This window comes from Neofelis nebulosa, chromosome 11 (genome assembly GCF_028018385.1).
Source record: "Neofelis nebulosa isolate mNeoNeb1 chromosome 11, mNeoNeb1.pri, whole genome shotgun sequence".
NCBI lineage: Eukaryota > Metazoa > Chordata > Mammalia > Carnivora > Felidae > Neofelis > Neofelis nebulosa.
In genome coordinates, this window is record NC_080792.1 from 91,133,324 (window position 1) to 91,157,013 (window position 23,690).

The following is a 23,690-nucleotide window of genomic DNA, read 5'->3' on the forward strand; positions in this document are numbered from 1 at the left end:
AAGCTCTGTGTAGGCGTCAGGTAAGTCACTGTCTCCGGGGGGATTGCGGAGTCACCGGAGGGACTGTCAAGGGGAGGTTTCCTGACAGACAGAGCACATAGCTGTCCGCTGGGAAACGCGAAGCTGCTGGCACAGAAATTGAATACAGACACTGCCTTCCCAAGACAACTCACTGGCACTGAAGGGTGTTCCTCAGACAATTGGTTTTTAATATGACATAATGACTCAGTAATGAAATACGTGATTAATTTGATCAGGGAAGACGGAAGTCCCTTGTGACCAGTGCCAGCCTGGATTCTCCATCCGTTCAGGACTTGGGAAGGCTCGTCACCATGCAGGAGGGGAGGGGACCGTGCAGGTGGTAAATTCTGTACTAGTGAGGATCTCCCAGCTCTGCAGACAAGGCTGCTCAGAAAAGTTCCCAGGAAAACGGCGCAAGTAGGACTCGGCCAAGGACCTACGGAAGAAAGCACCCCGGACCGTGTGGAGACCACCTGTCCCTACAGTGTTGGGGTGTTGGCAGCATCGTGGGGCTGCCTCTCACTGATGCAAAGGAGATGTTTAAAATTCTGAGGCCCGTGCCATGTTCCAGACGAGGAGAGAAGCATGGAATTTTCCAGGGTCCCCGGGCAGACACTGGTGATGCCCCCTCACAGTCCGTGAAGCAGTGACGTTAATTTAAATCCCAGTCAGGACTCTGGATGCTGTTCTTTGAGGAATCTCACACGAATCTCCAGCCCATCTATTCCCCTGGAGATATTGCCTGCCCAACACATATACCATGTTTTTCCAGAAACTCACTTTTTCTTTGAGGAATCACAGTCCTGTTATTTTCAAGTTTGTGGTTACCATAGATATCGACCTACCCCATCATATTAGCCTGGATAATCAGAAAATCATTTTCTCCTGACCACAGTGATTGGTTCAGGGACAAGCAGGTGATTGAGCACAAGTCAGTAAGAGCTCGCCACAGATTTTCCTGGAACCTACAAAACAGCATCTCTTCTTATGGATCCATGTGTGTGTGGGGGGGTCTCTGCAGGGATCTGATCAATTTGCCACGATGTAAGCCTGGAGCGACTTGGTGACTAAATTTGCTATGCCATGTGGAGATCCTAACTGTACGTCTGTAAGCCCGGCATGGAGAGAAGCACATCTGAGAGATGAAGAGATTCCTATGCACATAGATTGGACACCTGGATCAAGCTTTACCTGAAGCCAGTGTTCTGAATTTTCACTTACAAGAACCAATGAATTCCCTGTTTATGTAAGCCAACATAGTAGGTTTAAGTCACTTGCACCCCATTTTTTATTCTTTAAGCAGCTAGCGGGCACCTCTCTGTACCAGGTTCTGTGCTGGCGACGGACCCTGCCTTCTCAGAACTCATCACCTACAGGAGGAGGACGTGCCCAGCTGTCAGATATATACAGACACCTGTATATACATGTATATTTCCTATCGGCTCTGTTTCTCTGGAGAACCCTGATTCCCATAGGGGTCATCCATATGTCAATAAAAACCATGAGATTTTGGATGCACATCTATCTACAGGCATATACCTGTGTCTACACTTACTATGAATACACACGTGTATATGTATATTATAGATATACACGTGTATATGTTTTCTATCTATAGTTCTGCCTCTCTGTTGAAAGGAGGCACTGAGGACCAACCCATACAGCCCTCGTAATAAGGCAGTACAGCATCTCAGGAGGAAAGGACGAGCAGTTTGGGGGGGAAACAGTGGTAGGGTTTTCCCCCTTCTATCAACAACACATTTCACTCGGGTTGCCTTATCCTCACTCTACTTCTCTACTCGCAGCTGTGATTTGTTCAAAGAGGCACCTAACCCACACCTGGTCAAGCCGGGCAATCCATCCCCCAAGCCCTGGGGGTCAGGAACTGAATATTGGTAAATCCCTGAATTCCAAGCACCATCGGTTATACTCTTAACCCTTTTATTTATATCAGATTACATTGAGCCCGTCTTTGCTGAATCTCGTTGGAGTGGGTTTTCTGATACCTACAAACAGAAGAACCACTGGTGTGGAGATTCTGGAAGGATCCCACATCTTACCCTAATTCGGGGTTTAGGCATGACAAGGGGACAGGCCATCAGACAGATGAGCGCATACAGCCAGGGAGGGTAGCTTGAGGAGAAGCCTGGCCATGGGGTCTGGTCAACATGGAGAGTATTCAAACAGAAAGGCGGACAGAACCTTCTGAACGTGACGGCAGGGAAACCAGCAAGCCTGGGGAGGACGTGTCACAGAGAAGAACTTCAAGACCACCTAGAACCCTGGATCCTTTTCTATCATCCAGGACACTGCATTCTTGGATATTTATGCTGATCAGTCCCCACCAAGCATGTTGAACAACAACCAATGAGGGGATTCAAGGGACATCCACTCACTCTGTTGAGTGAATACGAGTGAATATCTAGTCTGACCTTGCACCTGGCCCCATACTTCTATAAGGTTGACTTAATACCACACACACACACACACACACACACACGGACACCACATGGGAAACACATTTGTTAATAAACCTGAAAGAATACAGCCTCTGGATACAGAGGAAAGAGCCTCTTTTAATTTACTTAAGGAAACAGATGTAAATTTTTAGACAGTCTCCGTTCTGGGCAACCGAATGAGGCTTGTCTTGGTGGGCAGAAGCAAGAGAGAGTTACAATCCAGTTCACTCAAGCGGCCATCCAGATTAGCTAGAAATCCTGCTGTTGGCTGCCATCTATGTTGGGAAAGGAAAGACTTAAGTATAGGAATCTGGGGAAAGTGAGAACGATAGACAGCCTCTGTGTATCTGATTCCCCAGGTTTTAATAGCAATAAAGCAGGACGTGAAAATGGATTCACTAGGACGAGCCTACAAGCCTCCCCTCCACCAACTCTGCCGAGCCGCTTTTTCTAGCAGATATGCTTTTTTGTGGTCCTCCCGCATTCTGTACACTGATTTTTCCGAAAGCGGGGTGGTCATGTCACGTAGCTAAGCAAGGACACACGCCCGCCAAAGCAGACAGCTCGCGGATAAACAGATTTAGGGTGACCCCCTAAGGAAGGAATATGAAGCCGGAAGGTGCTCAGAACAGTCCTAGTGGTGGATGTTTGGGAACTTAACCATGAAAGAACTTGGGACAGATTCGAGGTCAGGCAGGTGTTTTTGTTTTTGTCTTGTTTCTCCTGCTTCCCTATGCTTGTGCCTCTCATTCTAGAGAAGCATCAGAAAATAGAACTTTTTTTAGGCTTCTAAGGCCAACGCGGATTCTGTGTGTTGTCATTATGTCCCGCCTTTGTCAAGGTAGTGCTGAGGCAGGTTTATTTATTAACGATCCTGTAAACATTTAGGATGCTGGGGCAGCAAAGGGAAGCACCTGAACCAAATCCATGAAGAGCTAAGAGTTTTCCTAGTGAGATTGAGATCATTTCTTTTGTCGTCATGGACAAATTAAACAAAGAGAGCTGTAAGATAAGACCGTGTACATTACATGTAAATATAGATGACACATATGTATCACACGTGTAGTACTGTGTGTCTAATATGAAATATATATCATGTATGGGTGATATACGCTTTACAAAAACAATACAAAAAATAACACTATAGGGATGCCTGGGTGGCTCAGCTGGCTGAGCGACGGGCATCGGCTCAGGTCATGATCTCACAGTTCATGAGATCAAGCCCAGCGTTGGGTTCCTCGCTGACATCGTGGAGCCTGCTTGGGATTCTCTCTCCCTCTCTCTTTCCTCCTCCCCTGCTCGCAGGCATGCACTTTCCCCCCTCTCTCTCTCTTCCCCCTTCCCTCTCTCTTTTTCTCTCATTCTCAAAATAAGTAAATAAACTTAAAAAATACCTTAAAAAACCAAAAGTAACACTGTATGCAGCATTACAAGATTATATACAGTGTTACAATAGGTAGTGTTATTTTTATACTATTCTTTGTATTTGCATATATTTTCCACAAAGATAATGTAAAAATAACATAACATGTACCCGTACATACATATTCTATATCCAATATACAGCTGACCCTTGAACAGCACAGGCTTGAACTGTGAAGGTCAACTTATGTGTGAATTTTTTTTTTTTTTCAGTAAATATAGTACAATGCTGTAAATGTATTTTCTCTTTCCGATGACTTTCTTTCCTTTTTTTAAAAGTTTATTTATTTATTTTGAGAGAGAGAGAGAGCAAGGGGGAGAGCACAGGGGAGGGGCAGAGAGAGCAGGGGAGAGAGAGAGGATCCCAAACAGGCTTCTCACTGTCAGTGCAGAACCCTGAGATCATGACCTGAGCCGAAATCAAGAGTCAGACACTCAGCCAACTGAGCCACCCTGGAACGCCCCGCCCCCACCTGATTTTTTTTTATTAAAAAAAAATTTTTTTTTAATGTTTATTTTTGAAACAGAGAGAGTGCAAGCAGGGGAGGCGCAGAGAGAGGAAGACACAGGATCCGAAGCAGGCTCCAGGCTCTGAGCTGCCAGCACAGAGCCCAACTGGGGGCTCGAACCCACAAACCGTGAGATCATGACCTGAGCTGAAGTCGGACGCTTAACCAACTGGGGCCTCCCAGGCACCCCCCCTCCACTGATGATTTTCTTAATAACACGTTTTCTCCGGCTTGCTTTATTACAAGAATGCAGTATGCGATGCCTAGAACATACACACGCAGTACGTGTTAACGGCTGCTTATGTTGTCGGTGAGGCTTCCTTCCGGTCAACAGGATGCTATCAGTAAGGTTTGCGGGGAGTCAAGAGTTACACACAGATTCTCGACGGTGCTGGGTGTGGGTGCCCCAGTCCCGCATCGTTCGAGGGTCATGTGCACATCACACACACACAAGGGCTCCGGAGCTCAGTTTCTGACGGCCCAGATGGCTCCTTCCTGTTCTTTCTGCCCAGCGCACCTCCACCTGCTTTTTTTATTACCCTTTCTTTCTCCCCTCTCCCCAGCCACTGGTGCGGAGCCCGGGAGCCATTAGTAACCTGTCTGTCACATTTTTCTGTCCTTAGAAACGCAACCTCATCCAACCCAACGGCTTTGAAGTCCAATGTTCATGTAAATGCAAACGGCTCCCTGAGCGCCAACAGTCTGAAAGGAACCTCGGGCCGACTGTAATTACAGAGGGCTGGCGTTTTCCACCTGATTCTTCGCTCCCGCCAGGCCAGGCCGCACGCAGGAGTACCTCGTTCACCCAGCATTTCTGCCTCTTCCTCCCTGGGCTTCTGTATCACAGACGGTTCCCCACATCTCACTGGCCGATTGTTTATTTGAATGTCCAGGGGGCAAGAAAGTCCAAACTAAGGCCGGATGATGTGTGTGCGTGCATGTGTGTGTGTGTGTGTGCGTGTGTGTAGAGAGAGGGAGAGAGATTTCTTATAAGGAATTGGCTCATGAGATGATGGAAGCGAACAGTACCAAGTTCTATGGGATGAATCAGAAGCAGAGGACCCAGACAAGCTGATGGTGTAGTTCTAGTCTGAGTCCAAAGGCCTGAGAAGCAGGGCTGCTGAAATTCCAGGTCAAGTCTGAAAGCAGGGGAAAAGCCAGTCTCACGGGAAACCGGCAGGCGGCAGAATTTCCCCTTCTCGGCCTTTGTGTTCTATTCAGGCCTTCAACTGATTGGATGAGGCCCACCCGTAATAGGAAGGGCCATCTACTTTACTCAGTCTGCCAATATAAAGACTGATCCTAACCAAAAACTCTCTCACGGACACACCAAAAATAATGTTTGGCCAAATATCTGGACATCCGGTGGCCGTCTCAAGTTGACGCATAAAATTAACTATCATGATGTCCTAATTCCCAGAACCTACGCTTATGTTACCTTCTCTGGGAAAAAGGGGATTTACCATTCCTGAGAGGCGAGATTATCTGGGTGGACACAGTGGAATTGCAGGAGTCCTTTATTTGAGGGAGGCTGGAGGGGCACAGTCCGAGAAGGAGGTGTGATCCCAGAAGCAGAGTTCACAGAGGAGGGAAGGAGCTCGACCCGTGTTGAGCTCTGTGGGGACAATGCAGAGCCTTTCTCTCCCTCTTTCTCTGCCCCTCCCCTGCCGGTGCTCTCTCTTTCTCTCTAGAAAATAGGTAAATAAACATTAAAAAACAATACTGTCTCATCAGCAATATCAGCCCTCCCCTGTTATGTTGGTCAATGAAACCCTTCGTGTTGACTGCCTCACCGGCCTCATTGGGGCCCATCTCACAGGCATAAGACCCAGGCCAGGCCCAAGTCCTTCTCCTGGGACTTTACAGTTGCAGCTGGAAGAAAAGCAATGGACCCCTGGTGTCACGGTCTGGGAGGCGAGTGGGGGCCTCTGGACCTCAGGTCCCCACTGGTAAAGGCCCATCTGCTGTGAGAAAGAGGCCCCCCAAAGGGCCAGCAGGGGTGGCCTTGACCCGCAGAGAGTAGGACTCTACATCCTGTAACCACCCCCGGGGTGCCGGCTGAGTGGTTCCCCGCCACCCCGCTTCCCTCCAAGTGCTCAAACCCCGTCTCAGACACACAGGCTTGAAACTCTTGGCTTCTTAGCTGTTTCTTCTGGTAGCGTTTCTGTCACTTGCAACCGGAGAAGTCAGTCCTGCGGGGGTAGAATGAAGTTCAGCTGGTACCTTGTGAACGTCAGCCGTTTTCAAGGCGACGTTCAAGGCGGGCCGGTTATGATGACCAGAGATAGAGAGAGACACGGCCCCGTGCTCCCCAGCCGCCATGAGCCACGCTGTCTCCAGAGGGTACTTGTAACCGTTCCTAGACTGTGTCCTTGATGGACCCCCCAAAGCCCAGAGCGGAGAGGAGGTGGCGCCAGGCCCTGGTTCATTCTGCAGGCTGCCAGGATTTCGTAACCGGGTGTGCTCAAAACATACGAAGGAGATTTCTGAGACAAGTGCAGGGAGGTCGCAGCAAATGGCTGGTGTTTGTATACATTCGACGCATTGGAAGGAAGTTTTCGACACAGGCAGCTGAGGGGAAACACTTCTATTCAAAAGAAAATCCCTCCATGGAGTGAGCTCTCCATTCATTAAAAATTCTCTGTTGAAAGGAGCAGGTGTGAAGGAAGAAAAGAGTGGAACTTCCCTGGGATGGATTAGCACACTGCTTCGGAATGTGTTCAGAGGCCCTCCGGCTGCTTGGAAACTGATTGGAAACTGATCGCCAGCCCAAGGCTTTTGTCTCACTACTAGGGGGACAAAAATAAAGCCCGGTGGTCCCGTCTAACTTAAAACAGCCCAACCCAGCTATTAATCAAAATTCCTAACAGGAACCTGAGCCCTGGTCTTCTGCAGCCGGGAGACCTCGGTAGGAAGGACTTCTCCCTTTCTGTGCCCACCCAGCCCCAACCACCCAGGCACCTGGTGGCGGGATCCCCACGGACAGCAAATCTGCCAGGGCCCTGATGGGGGTCCCCAGGGGAGCCGGTGCCAGCAGCTGCCCCAGGACCTAGGGGATAGTGTGACCCAGACGAGATGTTCAGTCAGGTTTGTAGAAGGAGTGAGGTCATGAGGTGACAACTCCTGTCCTCCCTGTCCAATCCCCACCCCCCGCCACGGAGAGATAACTGATCACCAACCTGGTGGGGTCTTCTCCGCCCAGAGGTGTCTCTGTGACATCTTTTGTCATCATCCCCTAGTTCCCTAAATTGGTTGTCTCCTTTGAAGCCCCCCCACCCCCCCGCCAGGGTCCCACTGGCACCTCAGTTCCCAGCGTTTGCCTGTGGACCTGACTTCTGACCATTGAATCCCCACCCAGTAGCGTTCTAACCCCTGCATGAAGAACTTGAAACTTGGGGACACCACGGGCGGTGATGTGAACCTCACCCAAAAAGTGGGCACGTTTCAGGGGGTCTGGCTACCTGCCCAGGTGTGGAGCTGTCCAGGATGCTCAGCGGGGAGAGGCTGTCCTGCTCTGAAGCTCTTGTGAGGACCACCCAGGGGTTCCTGCAGGAGGGCAAGGGGACCAACAGTGAGTGTGTGTGGAGGTGGACAGCAGGCCGGGCAGGTGCTGGGTGGGATCTGGAGGCACAGCGGGCTGAGCAGATGCTGGGTGGGGTCTGGAGGGTGGGGTCTGGAGGGACAGCGGGCTGAGCAGACACTGGGTGGGGTCCCTGGAGGGACAGCGGGCTGAGCACACACTGGGTGGGGTCTGGAGAGTGGGGTCTGGAGGGACAGCGGGCCAGGCAGATGCTGGGTGGGGTCCCTGGAGGGACAGCGGACCAGGCAGACGTTGGGTGGGATCTGGAGGGACAGCGGGCTGAGCAGACGCTGGGTGGGGTCCCTGGAGGGACAGTGGGCTGAGCAGACGCTGGGTGGGGTCCCTGGAGGGACAGCGGGCTGAGCAGATGCTGGGTGGGGTCTGGAGGGACAGTGGGCTGAGCAGATGCTGGGTGGGGTCCCTGGAGGGACAGCGGGCTGGGCAGATGCTGGGTGGGGTCCCTGGAGGGACAGCAGGACCAGAAAGTGCCTGGCTCAGGACCCCATTCTCTCTTGGTTTGTGTACCTCTCGTTAATGCAGCGGCTTGCGGGGACTCTGTCCATTCGGACCCGAGCCTCCTGGTCTGTGCCCCCCGGAGGCAGAAGCCGGGGGCACCTCCACCCTTGTGTTTAAGTGGTCCTGGCAGTTCACATCACGATCTGCTGTGAACATTCCCTTATATCTGTTCTCCTAGCAGTTAAACAGCTCAACTGCTGCAAGGCGGACAATGGATAATTCTGATGGACGGACGGTGTCGAGCCCTGCAGCTAAACGTGTTCGCGCCCCGGAGCCCTGCACTCACGCACCTGGTGACCTGAAACTTGCTGGCACGTTTGCACCACCAGGTGGACATTCCGAGCCACAGGCACAGGTGCCTAATCGCTAAGCCGTGTGCTAACTTCACCTCCGGGGATCGTCCCCTGGGAGTATCCGGTATCTGCCAAGTTAGGCAGTTTGGCGGGACGGGGGTCTTGGGTGCGTGACTGCTCGGAGAACTCACAAGATGCTTCCAGAAGCAAAAACAATCTATCGGTGGTAGGGCGCCTGTGCGAAGATGAAGTCAGTGCTCGACCCGGATTTAAGGACGGCGACGGAGGCGCGGTTTTTCGTCCCTATTTGGGTGGCTGTGTCTGTTTGGCTTTGCGGCTGTTATCGAGACTGTCTCACGCGAAACTGCTGATATGTGACCATCCTGACACACAAAATTACACTGTCGGCAGACTCCTGGGGACGACTTAGTGGCCAAAGTGGTTATTATTATATATTTTAGGTCACTTTCATAGAGTGGCCTCTTTCAGCCTAAATTAGAATCAACAAAAAGTCACAGTAAACTAGGGTACGGCTCTAATAGGGCCCCAATTACTGGGATTCGCCATGCAAGGATGGAAATGCCTCATGAAAATTTTTTTACTCCCCGATCCATCGTTGCTCTTGTGAGATTGTAAAATAGGATGACATGTTCTTGCTGACAACACAGCCTCTGAGTTGCTTTCACTGTTGAGAGCGGAAAAGGGATAGAACCTTCCAGAATCTCCCACCCCCACCTCCCAACTCCCCCGCCCCCAGGGACCATGCACTGGGCGCGTGGGGTGCGTGCCTTATGGACCAGACTTCATTTCGTCCTTCCAGTAATCGGGGAGGTTGCTGTTGACAGATTTTCTCCACTTGACTAGCGTGGAAACTGAGGCACGGAGTCAGGAGCAGCCTGCTCAGATTGCACAATCAGAAAGCAGCAGAGGAAGAATTTTGGTAAGTCAGATCTAACACCAGGGTCCCCCGCTCTCTGCAGACCGTCTCTCCAGGCAGCACATCAATGCACATTCACTGTGCAGAGTGGGTGCGTCTTCAGGACAAGTCGAGGTTCAGTGTCTGTTCTGAATGGTCTCAGAGGCCCGCTGGAGCCAGGACAGACCCAGAAAACCATGATCAAGATCACAAAGACAAGATAAACCATAGAGGGCTTTCCTGCACAAAGCAGAATGATTTTGATTTTTCAGGGGCTGGGGATCTTTAGAAATTAGCGTAACATCAGCTTTGAAAGCCACAAGAATTATTTTAAAAAGGTTTTTTCATGTTTATTTTTGAGAGAAAGAGAGAGAGAGCATGAGGAGGGACGGAGAGAGAGGGAGACACAGAATCCAAAGCGGATTCCAGGCTCTGAGCTGTCAGCACAGCGCCCGATGCGGGGCTCGAACTCACAACCCACAAGATCATGACCCGAGCCAAAGTTGGAGCTTAACCGACTGAGCCACTCCCTTTTTTTTTTTTTTTTAATTTTTTTTTAGTGTTTATTTATTTTTGAGAGTGAGAGAGACAGAGTAAGAGTGGGGGAGGGACAGAAAAACCACAAGAATTCTTTTAAAAGGCTGCCCTCTTTCTGATCAGAGAAATTAATGCGTATCTCCTAGAGAACGTGTATGTTTATGATAATACAGAGCTCTGTAAACTACTTTTTGTGAACGTACCAACTTTTGCCATCCGTGTGCCTGTTTCTAATTGCGTAGGCTGTTTAATGACCGAAGGACATTTGTGTGTGTGTGTTCTAGAACACAGCTCGCAGGTAGGCATTGAGACTCAGCCGGCCAGCTGAGATATCCTAGCAGCTCACTGGGTGGCATATTTACTTTGAAGTCCTGGCATCTAGTAGGTGCTTAGCAAACATCTCTGAAGGGGACGCGTTCCACGATATCTGTGCTAGGGGCTGAGGATATAACAGGAAATACAAAAAAACCGAGTTCCAACTCTGGGGAGCTTGGCCTGTAATGAGGAGAGATAAATACAGTAACCATCACACTGAAATAAAATATTTGCGGGGGGAAATGGTACAAAGAGAAATGAAACGTGTGGGTGCATCTCAGACTTTACACGGACTAATTAGGGGCCTCTCTCTGGCAGGTGCCATGGCAGACGGCAGACGGGACTGTGTGAAATGAACCAAAGGAGATAATTTCGCCAACGGTCGTCTTGTCTCTGTTAGTACAATAGAGAAGGATACCCCTTAGTGAGCGAGATGCACGTGCCTATAAAGTCGGCACAAAAATCCCGCACGAATGTATACAACGAAGTGGAAGAAAGCACGAGGAAGACTTCTCTTATGTCTTTAGCAGATAAGTGGATGCTCCCCGGGACTGTCCCCTGAATTCCCGGGAGAGCCACCTGAGCTCGTTCTGGAGGTCAGGGCCCTGGAAGGCCAAGGACTTTGTGTTGTGAAATCCAAAGGCCTGGTTCCCGCAGGGGACCTATTATGTTTTATGGAGACACTGTAAGGAGGAGGGGCGGCCCCTTTCTCCTCAAAGAGAATGTCTTCCTTCTTCCTTTTCACAGGCAGAGGGACCACTGTGCAGGCTGGGAGGTGGCATCCTGCTGGGTGTCTGAGGAAGGTCAGGGAGGAGGGATGGGGCGGGGAGAGGGAGAAAGATGGGAGGGAGGGGAAGGAACAGAGGAAGGAAGGAAAGGGAGGAGAGGAGGGAGGAGGGGAGGGAGGGAAAGAGGAAGGAAGGAAGGAAGCAAGGAAGGAGAGGAAAGGAGGGAGGGAGAGAGGGAGAGGGGAAGGAGTGAGGGACAGAAGAAGGAAGGAAGGAAGGGGAGGGAAGGTGGGAGGGGGGAGGGAGAGAGGGAGGGAAAAGGAGGCAGACACTGATGTGCTATTACAGTCTTCATTTAAGGTAAAAATTTGCAGAATATTTAATATGATTGGAGGTCATCTCACTAGCTTTGATTGGATTTTGCTTCTTTGTAAAGGCTGCTGCTGCTGCTAATAATAATAATAATAATAATAACAACAGCTACTACTTATAGAGCAAAGCAGATACAGCAGATACAGCCAGGCACTCTTACACACACACACACACACACACACCCCGTACATACATACTGCACGTAACACACGCGTGACCCTCACAGCAGCCCTGAGTCCCATCAGCAACCGCAGACACAGAGGGTTCGCGTAGCATGCACAACTTACTGTAATTCCTTGTAGCTGCACCGTGTTGAGAGTGGACCAGATTCAGATCCAGATCCCGGGCTCCAGAACCCCGAGGCCGCGCTCTAACCACTACCCGGCCCGGACTCTCTCTTCCCCTGCTCTGTATCCCTTGGTCCTTGGAGACACACAGGCAAAAACATCTCTCCAAGAGCCTCTCCCACAGCCTTCCCAAACAGGAATATCTTTCCTGTGTTTAGGGTTCCAGTTACTGCATCTGGAAATTCCCCTTAAATTCCTTTGCCCATAGGTACTAATACCCTTAGCTGTGCTCGGTCAGTGACACGGATCCATCCTACAAGAAGGCCCCTTGTATCCATCCATTGAACTACTCGTGACAACTTCCGCAAAGATGCTCAACAACCCTTCTGCGTGTTTAACAACTCGGATGAAAAGCATTGAACATACTGGGACAGATGTAGTGAAGACATTATTAAATCACCTCTACGTAAGAAGTAGATGGAATGTAGGACAGAGAGTTAATAGCTTAGCTCGTCACGGGAAGCCATGTGCTGGTGTAGGAGCCACGTCTGATCTGGGTTCTCCTTTTTGGACGGGTCCTGTTGCGATCGGTGGGTCTTGTACCGACCCCACTGGGCTGTGAGCTCTACGAGGACAAGGATTGTGTCTCTCTCTTCCTCCCCCTCCAGAGCAGTGTTTGGAATATCACAGCGTCCGCAGCCTCTGTTGAAAGAATAAACGAATGGATGACTGACTGTAGATCTGGTCAAGGAAGTGGTTTTGAATGCCCCTAAACGCATACTGTTAACTACCACCGGTGACCTAGCTCTGGTCCTGGGTACGGGCCACAAATTAGGACCGTTCATGTCAGAAATTAACCTGGACACCCAGGTTCCATCCACTGGGCTTTGGGATTGCTCAACTCCCCCTTCATTTTGGGTTAAGGGTAGCTTCGGTTCCCACACCGTACCCATGGCGGGCGTCATTCGTCAACCACAGCGTCGTCTCAGAAACACTGTGAATGCCACACCCCACGTTCGCACAACCGGCCCACAGAGGTGACAGGGCCCACGACACCCTCTACCAGCCCCCTGAAGAGGCAGACACGGAGCTTGGGGAACACAGTTAGGCAAATCAGTAGAGGAGGGAAGGACGGTGGGACCTTTTCGCTGTGCCCCAGGCCTCACCCCACAAGCCGACCTCCTCACTGCTCCGAACCACTTTGTGTGAGCGCACGGGTGCCCCGGCGCTGTCTTCACAGACGGTTTCTTTAACGAGAGGGGGAGAAGGACGCATCTTCCCTCTTTACCGACTCAAACGAAAACCATCCCAGAAGCCACTGCCCCCCATTAAACGTGAGTATCTCACACACGTGCAATGAGCAAAACATTACACTCCGGCGTGCTAACAGAGGTGATCAAAAATGAAAAACAGGAAATAAGTTGCTAAACGCAAGTGCCATCTCGAGAATAAACTCACCGGGCGTAAGTGGGGTATCCCAGTTAGATAAGAAACCCCGCCCAGACCAGCATCCCTGGCAAGATCGTGGGTCGCAGAGCCCCACGCAGCCACCCCGCGGAGAACTGGGTCTTGAGACCCCTCTGCCTCTCTACCTCGCAGCTCACCTGGAAAGACAAAGCTTGTCAGGAGCACATCCTCCTGGGGCAAAATCACTCACTGCCTTTTCTCCCATAAAAATAAAAGGAAACAGCAGGGGTCTCTCTGCAGCCCTGTCTAGGGGGAGCTAACAGGACAGGAGTCAAAGTCTTACCTTGCCTCCTGCTTCGCCCAGACACATTTCCAAACTCCGGCAAAATGCATTTGTTTTGGTGGGTGCTGTTGGGTTCCCCGCAGTGTGGTATGATGGTTAGGGATTGGGGTTGTTATTGGATATGATGCCTCTAATGTGGGAGAAGGCCCGTCCCACCCAGGTCAGAAGACACCCACACGAACACAGCCAAGGGCTTCGGATGGGGGAAGGAGCCCACGACGCAGATGTCCCCGACATTGCGATGATATGCCACGGTGTTCTCCGTGCAGGCAGAGAAGTTGAGATCTGTTAACTTCCCCTCCCCTGTCCTCCTTAGCATCCCCCGTCAGGACTAATGACGATTACTAGTGATGATAATACCTAACCCTGAGCACTGATGACCTGTCAATCCTTGTCTAAAGAGGATCGACCTGGGAGCTAGTGACAGCTGTCATCATGCCTAACATACCAACGATGGGCTCAATAGTTTATCTCAGCTCTTCTAGGTAGAATGCGGTGGAGTCAGGACTCGAACCCAGGACGCCTGGCCCCCAGGTCCGTACTCTAACTGCTGTGCTATACAGAGGCTCTCTGGCATCCTTCCTCCCACCCACTGTCCTGAGGGAACAGAGTCTCGCTCTGGCCATCTCCTACGTGCAACCTAAAAGGGCACTTTTCTCTCTCAGCTCCCTCGTTGCTGACTCTAGAAATTTCCCTTTGATTTACTGTCAATATGTTATTAATGTCGTCGATTGCGTGTAGTCAGAAAGAGCTGCACTGCAGCCAGGAGCCGTTCGTTGAAAATCACCGAACGATGCTTATCAGAACTTGTACAATATTTAACGCCCAGGGTAAAAATGCATCATAAATTCAACAAGAGTGGTGAGGAGCAGGTTGCATACAAAAATCAGATCAAACGGCAGGAGAGAACGGAAATTGGCTCAGGCCATCGAGTTAAAAAATATCCGTATTCCATGTTGCGAGCCGGGACCTCGGGGCGAGGCTTACCACGGACGGTGGGCACCCAGGAAGCGTCCTGACGAATAGACGTTGTGTTGTCTCTGGTGGGAGGTGGAATGAGGGCCTCCAAGCCATCCACCTCCTCGTCCCCAGGACTTGTGAACGTGTGAGCTCACGTGGCGAGAGGGACTTGGCAGGCGGGAGCCGGTTAAGGCCGCTGAGATGGTGAGAGTTGTGCGGGTGACCCGGTGTGACCACAGATGCTTACACGTGGAAGAGGGAGGAGCCGGGGAGGCAGGTGCCTCCGGAAGCGGGCCAAGGCAAGGACGGATCTCCCGTAGAGTCTGCAGAGGGAGCACAGCCCCGTCAACAGCCCTGGGACCCCATTCAGACTTCAGGCTCCCAGAACTGAGATAATACACGTGTTGTGTTAAACCACCATGCTTGGGATAACTTGTTCCATCAGCTAGGAAACAGGTGAATCCCCTTCGAGTGGAAATTCTCCGGAGGCTGGACGGGGCCCTTCTCGTCAACTTGTGGAAACTCATCCCCTAAGGCAGTGTATGAACTCCACCAGGCCTCACAACATACGTGCCGATGGAACGTGCAAATACATAAATAAGCCAATGAGCGCAGATTCTGGCTAACAGTGTCGTAAGCATCTCTAACGATCTATCTCACTGGCTAACAAAAATGGCCTGGCTGCGGTCCAGCGTGGGCGGCAATATTCCGACACGTATCCGGGCGCGGGGGCTCCATCCACTGGGTCTGGGGACCGGCTGCACCCCCTGCATACCCAAGCAGCAGGCCTTTTGCTAACCCGTGGCAGTATGCACAGAGAGACTGTACAAAGTTTCAGAATCCACGCTGTGCAAAATTGGTAGGGATTGAATAGAAATAGGAATTAACTGACAGAAAGCGTTTGCCAACTCTCTCTGAAGACACGAGGCACAGCTGGATCTTTGGAGAGTGCCCAGGTGGGAGGAAGGGCTTTCGGCGTTTGCGCTGCGCTGCAGACCTTTACAGGTGCGTTGCTGACGATACAGCTCTCCTTCGCCCCCCGAACAACTGTGCGCGCCCAGAGCGCGACCACATCCCTCCCGTCTACGGGAGCGGCAGTGCCCCTGGCTGACAATTACGGTTTGTTTCTTCACTCTAGAGAGGGAAGCATCTTTGCTTTCTTTCCTAGATTACCACTTTATTAATTCAAACGGAAAACACCCCAGAAAACCAACATTCGCTTTAAATTAAACGTAAGAATGCGGCACACATCACGGAGCGCCCAACGAGCAAGGCATTAAAATGTAGCGCGCTGATCCAGGCAATCAAAAATGCAAAAGAGGAAATAAATACTCAGGAGCAGCTGTCACGCTGAGAACAAATGCTCAGGAAGCAGAAGCCGAAGGTTGGAGCAAAGTGGAAAACTCGGGACCCAACAGCCGAAAGCGGGAGGGAGACAACAGGCCTCCAGGCGAGAGGCGCTAGTTATGCGTAGAAATGAAGAACCAGCTTTTGCCAAATGTAGCTTTGGATAAAGACACACTGGAGGGAAAAGCAGGTGAGGGATGTGTGCTGCTGGGAAGGCGGCACCTTGCGGGCATTCTTTTTTTATTTGGCCCAAAACCCAAGGAAGGCGGCGGAAGTCTGGTGCAATCTCGTCTAAGTGCTTTCCATGCTCGGCCAAGTCGTTTCTAAGGCGGGGGACCGCTGCTGGGACCCACGGCATCCCACTCGCTTCCACGGCGGTGGGAACGTGGGGCATCGATCCCGAGACGCCGACAAGCATCTGAGCCTTCCCCGGCGGCCCCACCTTGGCTGGGTGATGCTGCCCCGGAGACAGCCTTATTTTCTTTAATGTTTATTTATTTTTGAGAAAGAGAGAGAGAGAGAGACAGCAGGAGAGGAGCAGAGAGAGCTTCTCTTTGTGTATCTGATCCTCCCTTTGCCTCAGATGTTCAGCTGACAGTGGCCAGAAGGTGAATCACAGACCACGGTCCAGGAGGTCGTGCCAGTGCCCCGTGTCAACGACCATCGTCAACTGTAGGATAAAACTCAGAGTCATTGTCGTGACCTGGTTCTGCCCTGCTTTCCAGCCTCATCATGGCACATCCTCCGCTTTGGGCCACACCGACCTCCGGTGCTCCTCGGAGGTGGGAATTTTCTCCTCCCTGGGGCCTTTGCGCCCGGCGATCCCCCTTCCCGGGAGCCTTTCTGCGGCAGCCTCTTAAGCCCACCCATTCTCTTCCTTTGGGTCTCAGCACAAACATCCAGGTGAGACACTTGATCAATTCCCTGGAGTCAGGACCACCTTCTGGGAAATCAAGGTCCCGATACAAAGACATGGCAGGCATGTTCCCTGCCTCCTGGCCCGGATTCTTAACCTCCCACGAGCCTTCCCCTGTGTTTTCTTCGAGGAGAATTCCTTAAAAAATTCCTTAAATAAAATTCCGACTGCCCATGGAGTGCAGTAGACTTCAACAGATTTTTCCTTTAAGAGATAAGAGTACCTCACACATGCTGCCTTTGGGAGTGCCAACACACTTCCGCGTCCCGTCGATGTAAATTATAGCTCTTTAATCCCCCCAAAAGCCCTGTGAGACAGAAACTGTTAATATTCCGGTGTCCTGACGACAAATCTAACGCACAAGAGGTTGAATAACTTCCCAAGGTCACAGAAACAGAGCTAGGATTCACACCCAGGTGGTTGGGATCCGGACAGCCGTGCCGCGGAAGGAATTGGTGCCTTCGAACATCTCAGTTCAGTGACCAAAGGCACAAAGGCAGCCTCGTCCACTTTAGGGAGAACTGTGTGTCCAAGCTAAGTCAATCACACCTTGCAGGCTACCCCTGTCCCCAAACCCAAACTTGAAGGAGAAGAGAAGAAAAAGGTTGATTGCACTGGACATATCCATTTTGGAAAATTGTTCATCAGCATCTGTCAAAAGGGAACAAAGACATAGTTTGAGGTCCATCGAGCTCTGCCCTCAGGGAATACCCAACAGACAGGGGTGAGGATGCCTGTCCAAGGAGAGGCAGAAGAATCATCATGGCGGCCCCAGATGGACGGGCTGGAAACTGGAAACTGCCCCCAATGCTTATGAAGCATAGAGCGGATGAATGATGGAATAAATCATACAGTAAGTAGTGGACTGGGACGATGGACAGGCACACACAGCCCCAGAAGTCATGGTCACCCACATATCACAGAGCAGCATGAGTCAGTGTTGCTATAGGGTCGTCTTCCTATAATGCATGAGAACAGGCAATGCCCACCCGAGCTGTTAGAGGCGGCTGCCCTTGGGGAGGGACACAGGGGGCTTCTGGGGTATAGGTGATCCCCTGTCCCCTTGGACAACCATCTATGCACTTTTCCAGGTATGTTACATTCCAATGAAAAGTCTTTTTTTAGAAAAATTTTTTTAATGTTTATTTTTGAGAGAGAGAGAGGGGGGGAGAGAGAGAGAGAGAACAAGTAGAGGAGGGGCAGAGAGAGAGGGAGACACAGAATCCGAAGCAGGCTCCAGGCTGATGCGTCCGACTTCGGCTCAGGTCATGATCTCACGGTTCGTGAGTTCGAGCCCCGCGACGGGCTCTGTGCTGTCCCTTGGGAGCCCGGAGCCTGCTTCAGATTCTGTGTCTCCCTCTTTCTCTGTCCCTCCCCCACTCACGCTCTGTCTCTCAAAGAATGAACAAACGTTAAAAAAAAATTTTTTTTTTAAAGTCTACTTAGCACTTAATTACTTTCTTTTTTCGTTTGTTTCCCTTCTTGACAATCCAGCGATGTCTGAAATAATTACGTTGTCTCTGTTTTTCATGTTTTCCCTCCAACACGGTTTGTCCTGTTGTAATAGACCCATTACCACCTTGGAACTACTCGTTGTTGTTTTATTACGATGGACCCAGGAAGGTCGGAGAAAGAAGGACTCTCTTGGGGTGGAAGGTGGGGGGAATTCTCTCCCGCCCGGGAGCCCTCTGGTGCTCAGGTCTTATCTGCAGGACCCCCAGGTCTCCCTCCTTGCAGGAGGGCGAGGCTGGCTTGTAGCCAGTGCCCACCTGGGGGTTCCTTCTCGTGGGTGCCGAGTGAGATTTGGGGATCCCAGCCTGTCAATTTCAGCTGGTGCCAGTCTGCATTCAGGGAGGCAGGGGAGAGGGGAACCTCTTCCGGAAAGGTCATGGGGGAGGAGGAGGGGGGACCACTGTTTTCATAAACGCCACCGGGAGAGCAAACTGGAGGCTTCTGAGATGGGGCAACCGTAAGCGTTCGTGACAAGCCTTGTGCATTTTGCAAAACTCTCCCGCTAGAAAATTATTCTGGCAGAGAGTGAGGAAAGTGACCGGCCGTGGTATCCAAAAGGATTTATGACAGTGACACGAAATGCTACTTAAATGTTAGCTTAAAGTGTCTGATGACGGGGAAGTCCTGAAAGGTAGTCTAGCTGTCGGCTGGGGTACAGCGAAGGCATTAACAAAACCGTGCTGGAAAAACAAACAAACAAGAAGTACTTAATGACACGGGAAAATAGCTAATTATAAACAGAATTAAATCGGGTTACAGCGTGACGTGCACAGTATGCTTAAAAAAAACATGTAGCAGGGGCACCTGGGTGACTCAGACCGTTGAGCGTCCGACTTTGGCTTGGGTCATGATCTCGCGGTCCGTGAGTTCGAGCCCCGTGTCGGGCTGTGTTGACAGCTCAGAGCCTGGAGCCTCTTCGGATTCTGTGTGTGTGTGTCTCTCTCTCCCTCTCTCTCTCTGTCTCTCTCTGCCCCTCCCTGCTTGCACTCTGTCTCTCTCTCTCTCAAAAATAAATAAACATTTTTTTAAAAAATTAAAAAAATAAATAAACAGGTAGCGACTTTAATATGTTTTTGAGTGAAATTGAGAATATGCTTCATACATCATCTGAATCCATACTTTCATCCTAAAATTGCCCTGGAACAAGGTAATGGTTTTAGAAGAAAAGAATGAGAAACTATGTATCATTCCTTAATAGAGCGAGGTGACTGCCTCATTCTTTAAAAAATAATTTTACGATAATTACAGATTCACGGAAAGTTGTAAGGAAACACCCAGGGAGGTACCACACATCCTTCGCCCAAACCGTTCCAACATTAGCATCTTGCAAACCGCGACAGGGTATAAAAGTCAGGAAATTAATGACCGTGGTCCGGTCCCTGGAGTGTATTCATATGTTTCATATGTTATGGTTGAACCGGCCCCCGTGTGTGTGTGTGTGTGTGTGTGTGTGTGTGTCTGAAATTTTATCACATGCACAGACCATGAAACTACCACCCTGCGTGAGTACGTTATAACTGTCCCTTGCTGCAAATCTCCCAGATGCCACCCTTCCGGGCCCTGCCCTCCCCCCTCCTTGCCAGCTCCTGGCAAGCACTAATCAGTTCTCATCTCTACAATTGCGTTATTTCACAAACGTCACATAACTGGACTCTTCGGTGGATACCCTTTGGTGACAGGCTCTCCATCTTGGATGAGTCCTTGAGACGCATCCAAGTTGCTGCGTCCATCAGAGGACAGTTCCTTCGGGGGGGTGGGGCTGAGCAGTATTGTTCGGTGTGGCTGTGCCACAGCTTGTTAACCATTCGCGGGGCACAGGACCCCTGGGTGCTTTTCAATTCAGGGCGATTATAAATAAAGCTGCTATAAACGTTAGTGTCTGAGTTTATGCGTGGAAGTCAGTTTGCATGGCTTTGGAATCCACATCTAGGAACACCACCACCTGATCCTACGACAAGCCCACTTTTGGTCTGCAAATGAACCACCAGACCATTTCCCAGAGGAGCTGAACCTATTTCTATTCCTGCCGGTGACGTCCCGGTATCTGGTTTCTCCACGGCCTCACCGTCATTTGTTGTGCGGGGTGCTTTCGTGAATGTGTGTGTTTTCATAAGAAAAACAATGCCAAAGGGGCACCCGGCTGGCTCAGTCGGAAGTGCACCTGACTCTTGATCTCGGGATCGTGAGCTCCAGCCCCACAATGGGTGAAGAGTTTACTTAAAAAGAAGAAAGAAAACAAAAGATTGCAACCATCTGCCCATTGGTTAAGCGGTGGGTGGTGAGACCGCTAAAATTGCAAATAATTTTTCTTATTCCCCCCCCCCCGCCCCCGCCCCTGAATTCTATCCCTCGAATATTCGTTGCTTTTGTATTCAGAAAACAGAAAGTTAGGGTTTTACTCATGTAGGTATTTGGGACGGGATGGGCCTGGGGCCACAGTCAACGGTGTCAGACAGATGGTGGAAAACTTCACCTGAGAAGTGAAGACTGAGAAGGGCATGTTTCTATGAGTTTGTGAGCACCAATCCCACCCCTCCCCAGCTGATCTTTGCAAATAAAAGAAAATCAAATCATAATAATCTTGAGTTTGCTCCCTGTTAATTATATCCGTGTTTTACTGTTGTGGGCAAAGATGCTTTGAATTTAACCAATATTTAAGTCAAACACAGTACAAGTTATCTTGGCATCCCTTGGCGATCATAAACGAGTAAAAATAAGAGATGTTTTGAGAATCACAATTTGTAGTTGGCAGAGAAGAGGAAATCATTAGCTGCTGGCATCTTGGCGACAAGGTTTCTGAAGGAATCTGTTCGTTTTCATTCTGAATTCAGGGATCCATCTGAATTCATTACTCCTTTCAGAGACCAGCTTAACCCCAAAGGGACACATACAGAGACTGTGTTTATTCCTGGTTGTGGTCACCGAAGCTTAATATTTTAATCTAGTTTAATCTGAAACAAAGATTATAAATGGTCCTGCTTGTTATTATGTTTCACTCTACTCGATGGAAACCATTTTCACTAAATCATTTTTTCTTACTTGTCAGGGTAGAATTAATTAGACACAAGGACAGATTGCATTTGTTCGTAGGGGTTTCCAGAATTCGGGGGAAGTTTGTTGTTGCCGAGGTGGCAGGCTCGAGCTGGTGAAGCATATCACCCCCGCCCCCAGGCTCCCACAGCCTGTGGAGAGGGACCCAAACACCACCTGTGGCTTTGGGATTTTCTTCCCGTTTTACTGAATCCCTCAAGTTTCCCTCTACTTATTCTGGAACCTCACGAAGGACTTGTAGGCAAAGCCTCTCAAGCTGGAGGCTCAGGCCAGCAGCCTTTACAAGGCTGCTCAAAATTGGCCAATATGCAGGGGCACCTGGGTGGCTTGATCAACAGAGCATCTGACTTCGGCTCAGGTCACGGTCTCACGGTTTGTGAGTTCAAGCCCCGCATCGGGCTCTGTGCTGACGGCTCGGAGCCTGGAGCCTGCTTCGGATTCTGTGTCTCTCCTTTTCTCTGCTCCTCCCCTTCCAGTGCTCTCTCTCTCTCTCTCTCTCTCTCTCTCACTGTCTCTCACCAAAATAAATAAATAAACATTAAAAAATTAAATTAACACGCAAACCCAAAATTTCGACCTCTGTTGGTCAGAAGACAAGGAGAAAAGCCCAACATCCTGGTTGCATTTTTTACGTTTTCTGCCCATCCTTCAACTGACCTGTCGTTTTTCTCCACCGAAAATGGATGAAAGGTACAGCCACTTTGAGATTTCTCTGTAAAGGGTCATCTCCCCCTGGTGACAGAGGAGGGGGAGGCTGTCCTCGTCCTCCTGCTTCTGTGTGAGACAGACTGCGGCTTTCACGGGCTTCACATTTACGGCACAGAACCAGAGGGGAGACAAAATGTGGTCCTGGCAACAGGCACCTGCCTCTCCCCTCCCCTGCTCTCCTGACAGGAGCAAGATGGTTATTCGTTCGGACCAATGTAGATCCCTCCGCCTGTTCACAGAGTCAGCAAGAGGTTCTGAAAGGTTTTCCTGTTGAGTCAGAGGAATGCGGGGCCGCGATGTCCTGGGTCACTGTAGACCACGCATCCGGCAAAAAGGGAAGGACTCAAAAGACGCTTGAAGATGTACCCAAGGTAGCGCTCCTCATGCCCGCGTGTGATGATGAATCAACAGTTCGATCCTGCGGGGCCCCAGACACAGGGCCTTGTCCCCGGCGATCCTCCTTATATACGGACGCTGCATCCTGGGGCTGCCCTCGGGATGCTCCCCGTCTCCGAGCCTCTCTACTGTCCTCCCGTGTAGCAAGGGGACAGTCGCAAGCCCCACCCCGCCCCAGTTTTTCTGACAGCAGAACAGCAGTTCTGAGCCGAAGTCAGATGTTGAGCCACCCAGGCGCCCCAACAAATAATTTTTAGATAAGTGTGTCCCATCATAATACGTGCGCAGAATTCACTTTTGTCTGGGTCCGTCTCCCCTGGCCTCTTGGGTGGCAAGGCGTCAGAAAATAGGCTACAGGTTGCGAATGCGCTCTGTGAACCGTGGACTTCTGGTAAACGCTAACCCTCCGGGAAGCCTGCAAAGGGGCCGTCAGAGCCCCAGCACCAGGCGGAGTGTGGGGCACACTAGGAGTGAAGGCCTCGGTCTCCACCGGCTCTCTTCCTAGAAACGTGCCGGGATTGGAGAAGGACCAGAGCAAACGCCTCGGGTTTGCTCGTATTTCGACGCATTTGATTACAAGACCGTTGGACAACGTCAAGAATACGAAATATTACAAGCATGGCTTAAGTTGGAAAGGGCGCTCTTCACTTCCCGCGAGGAACCCCTTCCTGATGAACGAAGTCGCCTAAACCCTGCACAGACCTTGGAGGACTTTGACGTCCTCTGAAGGCTGCGTGGGTCCAGCGTGGGGAAGGAGGCCCACGGCAGGGAAGGCAAATAAATAACTTGCTCACAACCTTGCCAGATGATGTCAGCTCCTCCAGATTATCCTTCCCTGGCGGGAAGAGAAGCAAAGTGAGCCGGGGAGCGGTCCGGTCCCTGTCACATCCGTGGCGGCACCCACGTGTCCACAACAGCGCCTGCCAAGGCACATGTTCTTAGTAAATAGGTGTTCCTTTAATGACTTAAAGGGACAGACCCCTGCAGCCAACTGTTTTCTCAGCTTCTCTGCGCTGATGTCTCTCAAACACAGACAGCAAGTCATTTTCTCCTGGGTACCAGCCCAGTCCTTCCTAGTACTGTAACGGTTAAATT